Below are 9,542 nucleotides of genomic sequence, written 5' to 3' on the forward strand. Positions count from 1 at the left end.
AATACACTGAAAGGCTGAGTAAGGAAGAACTCCTTCCCTCCCTCTCTCCGACTGTCTCTAAGCTGGGGCATTGGTCTCCTGCCTCTGGCCTTGAACTAGGGCTGGAACATACACCACTGGCTCGCCTGGGTCTGGGCCTCTCAGGCTCCGGTCACGTGAGCCAATTCCTTGCAGTAAACACAGGCCCAGCCACACCTCCCAGAACCCCCAGGGGCCGCTCCTGGAGCTGGCCACCCTCTCTCTGAGCACCTGGATGCAGGCGTCCCTGGGAAGGGCTGTGTGACCTTAGGCGAGGGGACTCTCTCCTCTGGAAGGGCCGATGGCATGCTGACAGCAGCTGGGGCACCAGCTGGGGACAGGCGTCTGGGTGGCACATGGGTGTCCATCCTACTCGGACAAGCTGTGGACCTTGGGCAGTGTCTCTGAGCCCCATTTCCTCAAATGGTCGTTGCACCTGCCTCCGATGGACGCAGGGTGGGGAAATCTAACAGTCGTAAGGAAAGCGACCTCAGCGTTAGAGGGCCTGGGCAACGGGGCTGCTCTGCTCACCTCTGCCCGTCTTCAGGACGTGAAATGAGGATGATGGTGAAAGTGCTTGTGCTAGTTTATAAAAATAGTGATGATGACGATGATGATGATGATGATAGCAGTAGCTAATCATTACGGGGCTCTCCTGTAGCACTTTACACATTAGCTCATTTGACCTTCAAAACGACCCTGGGCCGCAGGGACACTTATCGCCCCCATTTCCCAGATAAGGAAACTGACACAAAGGTGCCCAGGAACTTCTTGACATTTGCAAGAGTCAGAGAGAAAGGGGTAAGGCTTACACTGAGGATTTGTCTTCCTTTCGAATGGCAACCCACGGCCTAACGCACCCCTGACGCAGCAGAACAGAAACCAGGCAGCACCCCGGGGCGTACGGGAGCCCCCCCCCCACTGACCTGTGGCTTTGCTCTCCACAGCATCAGCCACCCATGGCCAGCCAGGGTCTGAAAATATCAAATGGAAGATTCCAGAAATAAATAAGTACCTTTTCAACGGTGCGCCGTTCTGAGTCACGTGACAAGACTTCGCTCCCTCCCGCCTGGGAGGTGAACCATCGCTTCTCTCGGTGTCTTGGCCCCGGAGAGGCGCCCCACTGCTGGCCCCTCAGCAGCCGGCATGGTTGTCAGGGTGACAACTGCAATGACACAGTGCTTGAGCTCCAGGAGCCCTTATTGCACTGAGGCATGGCCCCAAAGCCATCCACGTGATGTGTATTACGGTATATTGTTATAGCTGTTCTATCTTATTATCGGTTATTACTGTTAACCTCTTGCTGTGCCTGATTTATAACTTAAGCTTCATCATAGGTATGTATGCATAGGAGAAAAGGTAGTGTGTGTGTGTGTGTGTGTGTGTGTATGCTTTGGTGGGTGCAGTTTCAGGCACCCACTGGGGGTCTTGGGGCACATGCCCTGCAGGCAGACAGGGGGTGCTACTGTATAAACAACTCTTGCAACGCAACAACCAAAAGACAAAGAACTCTATCTAAAAGTGGGCCAAGGACTTGAAGAGACATTTCTCCGAAGAAGGTATACAAATGGCCAACAAGCACATGCAACCACGTCATCAGGGAAATGCAGATCAAAACCACAATGAAAGCCCTGGCTGGCATAGCTCAGTGGATTGAGCGCGGGCTGGGAACCAAAGTGTCCCAGGTTCGATTCCCAGCCAGGGTACATGCCTGGGTTGCAGGCCATAACCCCCAGCAACCGCACATTGATGTCTCTGTCTCTCTGTCTCTCTGTCTCTCTCTCCCCCTTCCTTCCCTCCCTAAAAATAAATAAATAAAATCTTTAAAAAAAAAAAAAAACCACAATGAGATACCACTTCACACCCACCAGGACGGCGTTCACGTTTTCAAACGAGAAATGCAAGTGTCGGCGAGGACGTGGAGGAACTGGAGCCCTCGCACGTTGCTGATGGGAGTGGCAAACGGTGCAGCTGCCGTGGAAAAGTCTGGTGGGTCCTCAGAAAGCGACACATTGAATCGCTGTCTGACTCGCCAGTCCCACTCCCAGGAACGCACCCGCAAGGAACTGAAAACAGGTGTCCGCACGAGAAAACACGCACACGCCTATCGCAGCAGCACGCTGCACGGTAGCTCGGAGGTGGAAACGACACACGTGTCCGTCGGCAGATGGTGGATCAACAAAGCGCACTTTGCTGCCCGCTGGAATGTGGGTCGCCCACAAGAAAGGGGGGGAAGCTCGTCATTGGTGACGACACGGGTGGACCTGGAGAGCGTCATGCTAAGAGAAACAAGTCAGGCAGAGAAAGACAGCTGCCAGATGACTTCACGGACACGTGGGACCTAAAGAACCAGACAGACGGGAGGATGCAGAAACTGACCCACAGACACAGGCTGACGGTGACCGGAGAGGAGACGGGTTGAGGGGGCTGGTGGGGTTGGTGAAGGGGACGCACAGGCACAAAGTTCCAGCTGTGAGATACATAAGTCACAGGTCACAAGGTGCAGCACAGGGAGTCCAGTCAATGACATTGTCACAGCTAGGCATGGTGACAGAGGGTAACTAGACTCACCATGGGGATCATTGTGTCGTGTGTACAAATATTGAATCACCGTGTGCACCTGAAACTAATAAGATAGCGTATGTTGATTACATGTCAACTAAAAAGTTAAAATAGAAAAATAAAAGTCAGGCAAGTAGATGCAACTCCAGCTCAGAGCCCGGCACCCCCACGGAGTTGGAGGCGAATTGGGGGGACGTGCGTGGGAAGCCGGGAGTTTGCTCATGGGGAGACGAGCATCCGGTTCAACCACGGCCTCTCAGTCAGGGCCCTGCATGGCTGTCCAGGCTGAGCAACCCCTCAACAGGGAGGAGGACGGAGCCCAAACTCCGCCCCCAAGCCCTGGGCCCCGAGGTGGGGCTGCCTGGGCCCAGAGCAGCCCCCCCTTCCCAACGCTCGCAGAAGCACCGTCCGACCTGCGCAGCCCTTCCTGTCGCCAGCCGGCCTTCCCCAGCCGCCCCCCACGGGCAGCCCACGGGAACTTGTGCGGGCAACCTGCAGCGGTGGGAGAACTGGCCAGCCACGGGAGTGAACCGCCTGGATGGTGGTGGGTCCACCAGCCCCCGCTGATGCAGGAGCACAACCACAGGAGGGGCCTCCAGTGAGAGGCGTCCACAGGTGACCTCGGGAACCACGGGAAACCACGAGGAGAATGAACGATCGGGGTACTTGGTTACACGGGAACAGGTCACCTGTGCAGCCGTGTGGGTTCAGAACTCACAGCTGAGTCGTTTGCCTTCTTGGGTCTCATGCCCCTGCTCCTCTCCGACTCTCCTCTGTGCGTTGCTGCTTCATTAAGAAACTGCCTCATCACAAATGCACTTTAGGAAACCTAGTGGGGGGAAGGGTTTGTTCACGCCTCGGTCAGAGAAACACAGGCCCTTTCTGACAGGCTCCAGAGGACAGGAGGGCGAGAATTCCAAAGAAAAAGATGCAGACGGGGACCACGTGGCCAGCGCCCCCTTCCCACCAGGAAATTCTCTCGGGGCTCACCTGGGAGACTGTTGTTTCATTTTATGAAGGGCGGTGGCACAGCCTTGCTGGTGCGTCTCAAGGCTCCAAGTCGTGGCGGAAACCACAGGACTGGAGGACTGATGAGGACTGATTCCGGGACAGCCGTGTTCCCAGTGAGTGGGTACAGAGCACAGAGCCCCGGGGAGCAGCAGCAGCAGCAGCAGCCGCCAACTCGTCACCTTCGAAGAGGGTCCAGGGAAGGGAGCAGGGGAGGCCGAGAGGCAGGAGGCAGGCCAGGGCCCCAGAGGGTTTCGGAAGCAAAGGGAAAAGAATTTTAAGAAGGAACCACGTTGAACTGCGGACACAAACAAGAGGAGTGAAACTTATTTACTTCAAAGCAGAAAAGAAAGACGATGTGGAGAAGACGCCAACCTGTGCAGGGGCCCAGAAGGGAGGCGAGTGCGGTCACTGGGGTCCTAGCCGGACACCCCGCCAGAGCCCCCCTCCCTGGACCCGCACTCCCACACGCTCGCCACGCCCCCTCACGCAAGTGCCTCTTCCTTCACAAGAGGGCAAGTCATTCCCCTGTGTCTGTCTGTCTGTCTCCGCACAAGGGGCACCTCTCTAGGAACTGCTGAGTACGTGGTTTCGGGAGAAAGATGGACTATGTCTTCAGCCCCCGTTTTCCCAATCAACGCCCCCCTCTGTCTGGGCCCACGTTGCGTGTGGACGCCGAGACCTGGTTGAGCGACCCCGAAAGAGGGATTGCGCGGCGACTCAGCTGTGCGCCGAAACGTCCCCGAGGACGAGCGAGCACCCGTCACCGCCGGCGCGCAGAGGACAATGAGGAGGTGCCCCGTTACGTAACTGAGGAGACAATGTCTTTTATGCTCGGTCTGGTTCACCTTTCACACTAAATTAATCTTAATAAGCATCTGCTTTGAGTAAAGGAAGTTTTGTGATAATTCAACCGTGACCCCTGTAAAAGTCCAAATGATTTCACCGCAGCCCCTCAGCCCGGGGGAGCCCAGGGAAAGGGTCGTCTTTATTTCATGATCATCAGCGTGTTAACATGAGCTGATGAACCCCATCAACCAGCCACGCCGTGCCGCCGCACTGCCGCCGGGCCAGGACATCATTAGCTGCGGGCCGTGGGCACGCGGGCTGGCGGGCTGGGCCGGTCAGCTGGTCCCACGGGTCATTTGATCCGGGCTCCTCGTTTCTGAGAATTAAAAGCACATTCTCCCTCTGGCTTGTTTTCTGGCTTCAAGATCCAGGTAAAGTGGTCCCAGCAAGGGCGTCCCTGGGAGCCCATGGTGCAGTGGCCCCCTGAGCCGGCAGTCGCTGCTTTGGAGGTGCTTGTGGCCGGGCTGGGCCAGACCCGGCCACTGGACCCTCCGCCGGCACTCAGGATGCACCGCCCCGTGGGGCTCAGTGACCGCATGGTCTCTGCCAGCCCCCATCTGTCACTTCTGAGCCCACCTTCCTCATGGACTGGGCTGTACACTGTCCCCGGAGCAGGTACCCCTGGACAACAACCTGGGCGTTTGTGCCCCTGCCTCCTGGTGGCCGTCTCCTCCAGCTCCTGTGCCTCATTGGTTGGCTAGGAAATGTCCTACTGCACGGTGGCCCTCATTTGTGGTCCGGGGCCGGCCACTCAGCATCGCCGTGGAATCAGCATGAAATGCAAACATTTAGGCCCGTCCCCGCACCTGCTCAATGAGCGTGTCTGGGACCCAGGCCCCGCCGCTATGTGTCTCAGTTGCTCTCCCAGTGGCTCTGATGGATGTCATTGCCGGAGACGGGCACGTGAACCCAGTGAGTCAGCCACAGGTCTCCGTGAAGGTCGCTCTTGGTGGTCTGCATCCTACGGGTCTTGACAAGTGTGTGCTGACACGTGCCCGCATTCACCACCCCACAGAGCGGCTTCACCGGCCTGCACACCCTCTTGGCTCTGCCTACTCCTCTCTGCCTTGGGGTTGTTCTAAGCCACTGTGGTGCTTTGTGGTGCTTTGTGACAGTAGCCGTGGGAAACCCACGACCACGTGGTCCCCCTGCTCGACTTCAGTCTGGAACCGCAGGGGGCTCACCAAACACCAGCCAGCCGCCAGTTGGCAAGGTCAAAAGCAGCAACACCTTGGAAGGTTCAGGAAGCTTTCTCACCAACTCTAACTAGCAGTGAGAGGGCTGCTCGCTTTGGGACAGTATCATTTTCAACTCTATCCTAGAAATGGAAATCCTTTCTTTCTGAGGATTTTAAGGGACATTTCTCTTTCATGTATTATTTCACAGTAGAACTTGGACATGAAGACGTGAGCTGGTTCCGTCTCCCCTTCACGTAGGACTCGGGGCTGGAAAACCGGAGCGTTGGCTGCGGGAGCCCAGGGCCCGCATGCACACCCACGCACACGCTCACACAGGCGTCAGAAGATGAGGCTGGGGTTTGGGGTGGGAGGCTTGGGAGGCCGAGTAAATCCGCCTCCCCAGTGGGGTCCTGCCTCTTGGCCTCTGACCCCCACCCACCCAGCCTTGAGGAACTGGGAGAGCCCCGCGCTCACACTCACACATGGCTTAGATTTCTCCGCCCCGGCCTGGCCTGGCGCAGAGTTAAGCACAAATATCCTGTGAGAGGAAATGAGTTGGTGCTGCCTCTTGCCTCACAAGTTTGCTCCCTTTTCCCCTGATTTTAGCAGGGAGTGAAGGACTGGAAGAGGGCCACCGGCGGGCGGGCGGGGGGGGGGTCAGAGTTGGGGAGGGAGCCCTGAGCTTGGAGACTGGAGACCTGGGCTCTAGCCACCAACTTGCTGTGTGATCCTGGGCACGTCGTTTACCCTCTCTGGGCCACTGCTCTCACATGATGAAGGAGAGAAACTGTAGAGCGAGAGGAGACCCCAGGGACAGCTCTTTGTCTCACTCGGCTCCATAACATGCTCACTGGGCAGCTACTCCTCATTATGAGAAGACACGTTCTCGCACGGGGCGCTCTCTGTTGGGGTCAGGGGGGCGCCAAGGGCTGTCCCACCCTCAGTCTCATTTCTGTCACTAGCCATAATGACGGACAGCCCTGCTGTCACAGGGCGAAGTGCGTCCCCCCCTAAATCCGTATGTTGAAGTTCCAACTTCCAGAACCTCGGAACAGGACCGTACTCGGAGACAGGATCCGTAAGGAGATGATTAAGGTTAAACGAGGTCAGAAGGGTGGGGGCTTCCTTTGTTGGACTCGTGTTCTTTTTTTTTTTTTTTACTTTTTTTTAAGTTTTATTTGCTCCCTTTTAATCTGGGTAACTTTTCTTTTTTAAAAAAATTTTTATTTATTTATTTTTTTAGAGAGAGAAAGGGAGGGAGAAAGAGAAGGAGAGAAACGTGTGGTTTTCTCTCACATGGCCCCCACTAGGGACCCAGCCCGCAACCCAGGCATGTGCCCTGACTGGGAATCGAACCAGTGACCCTTTGGTTCACAGCCTGCACTCAACCCACTGAGCTACACCAGACCGGGCTGGACTCGTGTCCTTAGGAGAAGAGTGAGAGGCACCAGAGCACTCACTCCGCCTCCTCTCCGTGCACCCAGAGGAAGGGCCGCGTGAGGACCCAAAGAGAAGGTGGCCATCTGGGAGCCAGGTGGAGAGGCCTCTCCAGACGCAAGCATGGAGGCACCTTGACCTTGCACTTCCAGGCTCCTGATCTGCGGTGAAATAAATGTCTGTTGTTCAAGCCCCACCCCGTCTTGGTGTTTGGTTATGGCTGCCAGAGAAAACTAAGACACCTCCCTGCTCTCAGACTGCCTCAGTTTCTCAGATCAGGTCACAGCCCCTTTGCCATTTTTTTGTTGTTGTGTTGTTTTTTTGTTTTTTTTTTTTTGTCCCAGGGACCCTTCGGGAACCTGCTGAAGGCACGGATGCTGGCAGACAAGGAAAGCATTTTGAGGAAAAAGAGGGATCAGAAAGCACACACTTCCATTTTCTGAAAGGGGACCTTCTTACAGATTCTGCAATTTCTTTTTATAGATGATAAAAGGATGTTATGAACAACGTCATGCTGGTAAATTTGGAAACAGATTACATGGACAGGCTGCAAACTGAAACATCGTCACGGTGCGTCAGAAGATGTCGAAAATCTGAATTTCCTGTATCTATGAAAGAAGTTGAGTCTGTAAATAAAACCTTTTCACCAAGCAACCTCCAAGCCCACGTGACGGCAACAGCTGACGCAGCCATGCATAAGGCGGAAATAATACCCGTCTAAACACACACATTCAGAGCACGGAAAGCAAGGGGCAGTCCCAACGGGCAAGGCCTATGTGACTCCAAAATCCGACAAAGGCGTCGCCGGAAAAGGAATCTACAGGCCACTGTCTCCCATGAACGTAGAGGTGAAAATCCCAAACAAAATTATGGGAAATCAAAGCCTGTGTTTTCTAGCATAAAAAAGACGGTTCGTCATGAATGAACTGGGTTCGTGGCAGGAATGCAGGATTGCCTGGCCCCTTGGTTACCGGTCAGTGTAACTCACTCTATGAAAAAGATATTGGTAGAAAGCCTTATGATCGTTTCAACAGATAGAACATGTTTGATGAAATTCAGCACCTGTTCATGGTAAGAAGTCCGAGCTAACTAGGAGGAAAAGTCACCTTCCTGAAAGTGATGATTTGAATCTTTACAAACAAGTGTGGCGTTTTTCTGGGAGAAACAAAGGCTTGTTTTCCTGCAGGAACCTGGACACAGGAGTTCATAGCAGGTTACTCCTATCAGCTCCACACGAGAAATTCCCCGGATTGCCTTCAGTGGGTACTTGGTCAGACAGACAGTGGTCCCTCTGTACCATGTGCGGTGTCCTGGGGCCGCCAGAACAAATTGCCACAAACTTGGTGGCTTAACCAACAGAAGTTCATTCTCACGGCTCTGGAGGCCAGAGAGGTCCAAACTCAGGGCGTTGGCAGGCCCTGCTCCCGCCCACACCACTGGGGGAGAGCCCTTCCTGGCCCCCGCCAGTTCCCGGTGGCCCCAGACAGTCCTTGGCTTGTGGCTGCATCACCCCAAACCGTGCCTCTGTCTTCACGTGGCCTCTCCCCTCTGCTCCTTGTAAGGACAGTCATACTGGGTTAGGGTCTTCCTAGTGACCTCATCTTAACGTGGTTACATCTGCGAAGATTATTTCTAAATGAGGTCACACACTTGTGACTAGGGCCTAGGGACTTCCCACTGCCTGCTCGGGGGACACAGTTTAACCCGCGCCCCTGGAACGCTGCTCAGCAACAGGCAGGGATGAGCCGCTGACTCATGCGGTGACCCAGAGACCTCAGGGCAGCTTTGCTGAGTGGAAAAAGCCGAGCTTCAGAGGATAACACTGTGTGGTTCCGCTGAGGTTGCCTTCCTCAGTAGCAGAGCAGGTGAGCAGCCTCCAGCCATTGAGGATGAGGGAGAGGGGTGGGAAAGGCTATGCAGGGGTCACACCCTTTAGGGGGTGAGCGGTTAGACAAGCTGCGGTACTCCAAGGCCATACCGTGGAATGCTTCTAGTTACTCCGCAGTAGGAAAGAACGAACTACTGATACACACAACTGGAGTGAATCTCAAGAGAGTTAATTCTGAGGGGGAGGAACACAAAAAAAACCTGATGCCAGAAGCATACAAGTGAATGCTTCCATTTATAGGACATTTTTTAAAAGATTTTATTTATTTATTTTTAGAGAGGAAAGGGAGGGAGAAAGAGAGAGGGAGAGAGAGAAACATCAATGTGCGGTTGCTGGGGGCCGTGGCCTGCAACCCAGGCATGTGCCCTGACTGGGAATCGAACCTGCGATGCTTTGGTTCACAGCCCGCGCTCAATCCACTGAGCTATGCCAGCCAGGGCTCCATTTATAGGACATTCTTGCAGCAGAACCAATTTCGTGGTCGCAAGGGGGTTAAGGAAGTGGGATGGGTGAAGGGCAATACGAAGAGTCCTTGGGCGATGGAGCTGTTCTGCATCTTGACCGTGCTGCTAAATGCACATGCCTATGAATACGCTAAAATT

This window comes from Phyllostomus discolor, chromosome 1 (assembly GCF_004126475.2).
Source record: "Phyllostomus discolor isolate MPI-MPIP mPhyDis1 chromosome 1, mPhyDis1.pri.v3, whole genome shotgun sequence".
Lineage (NCBI taxonomy): Eukaryota > Metazoa > Chordata > Mammalia > Chiroptera > Phyllostomidae > Phyllostomus > Phyllostomus discolor.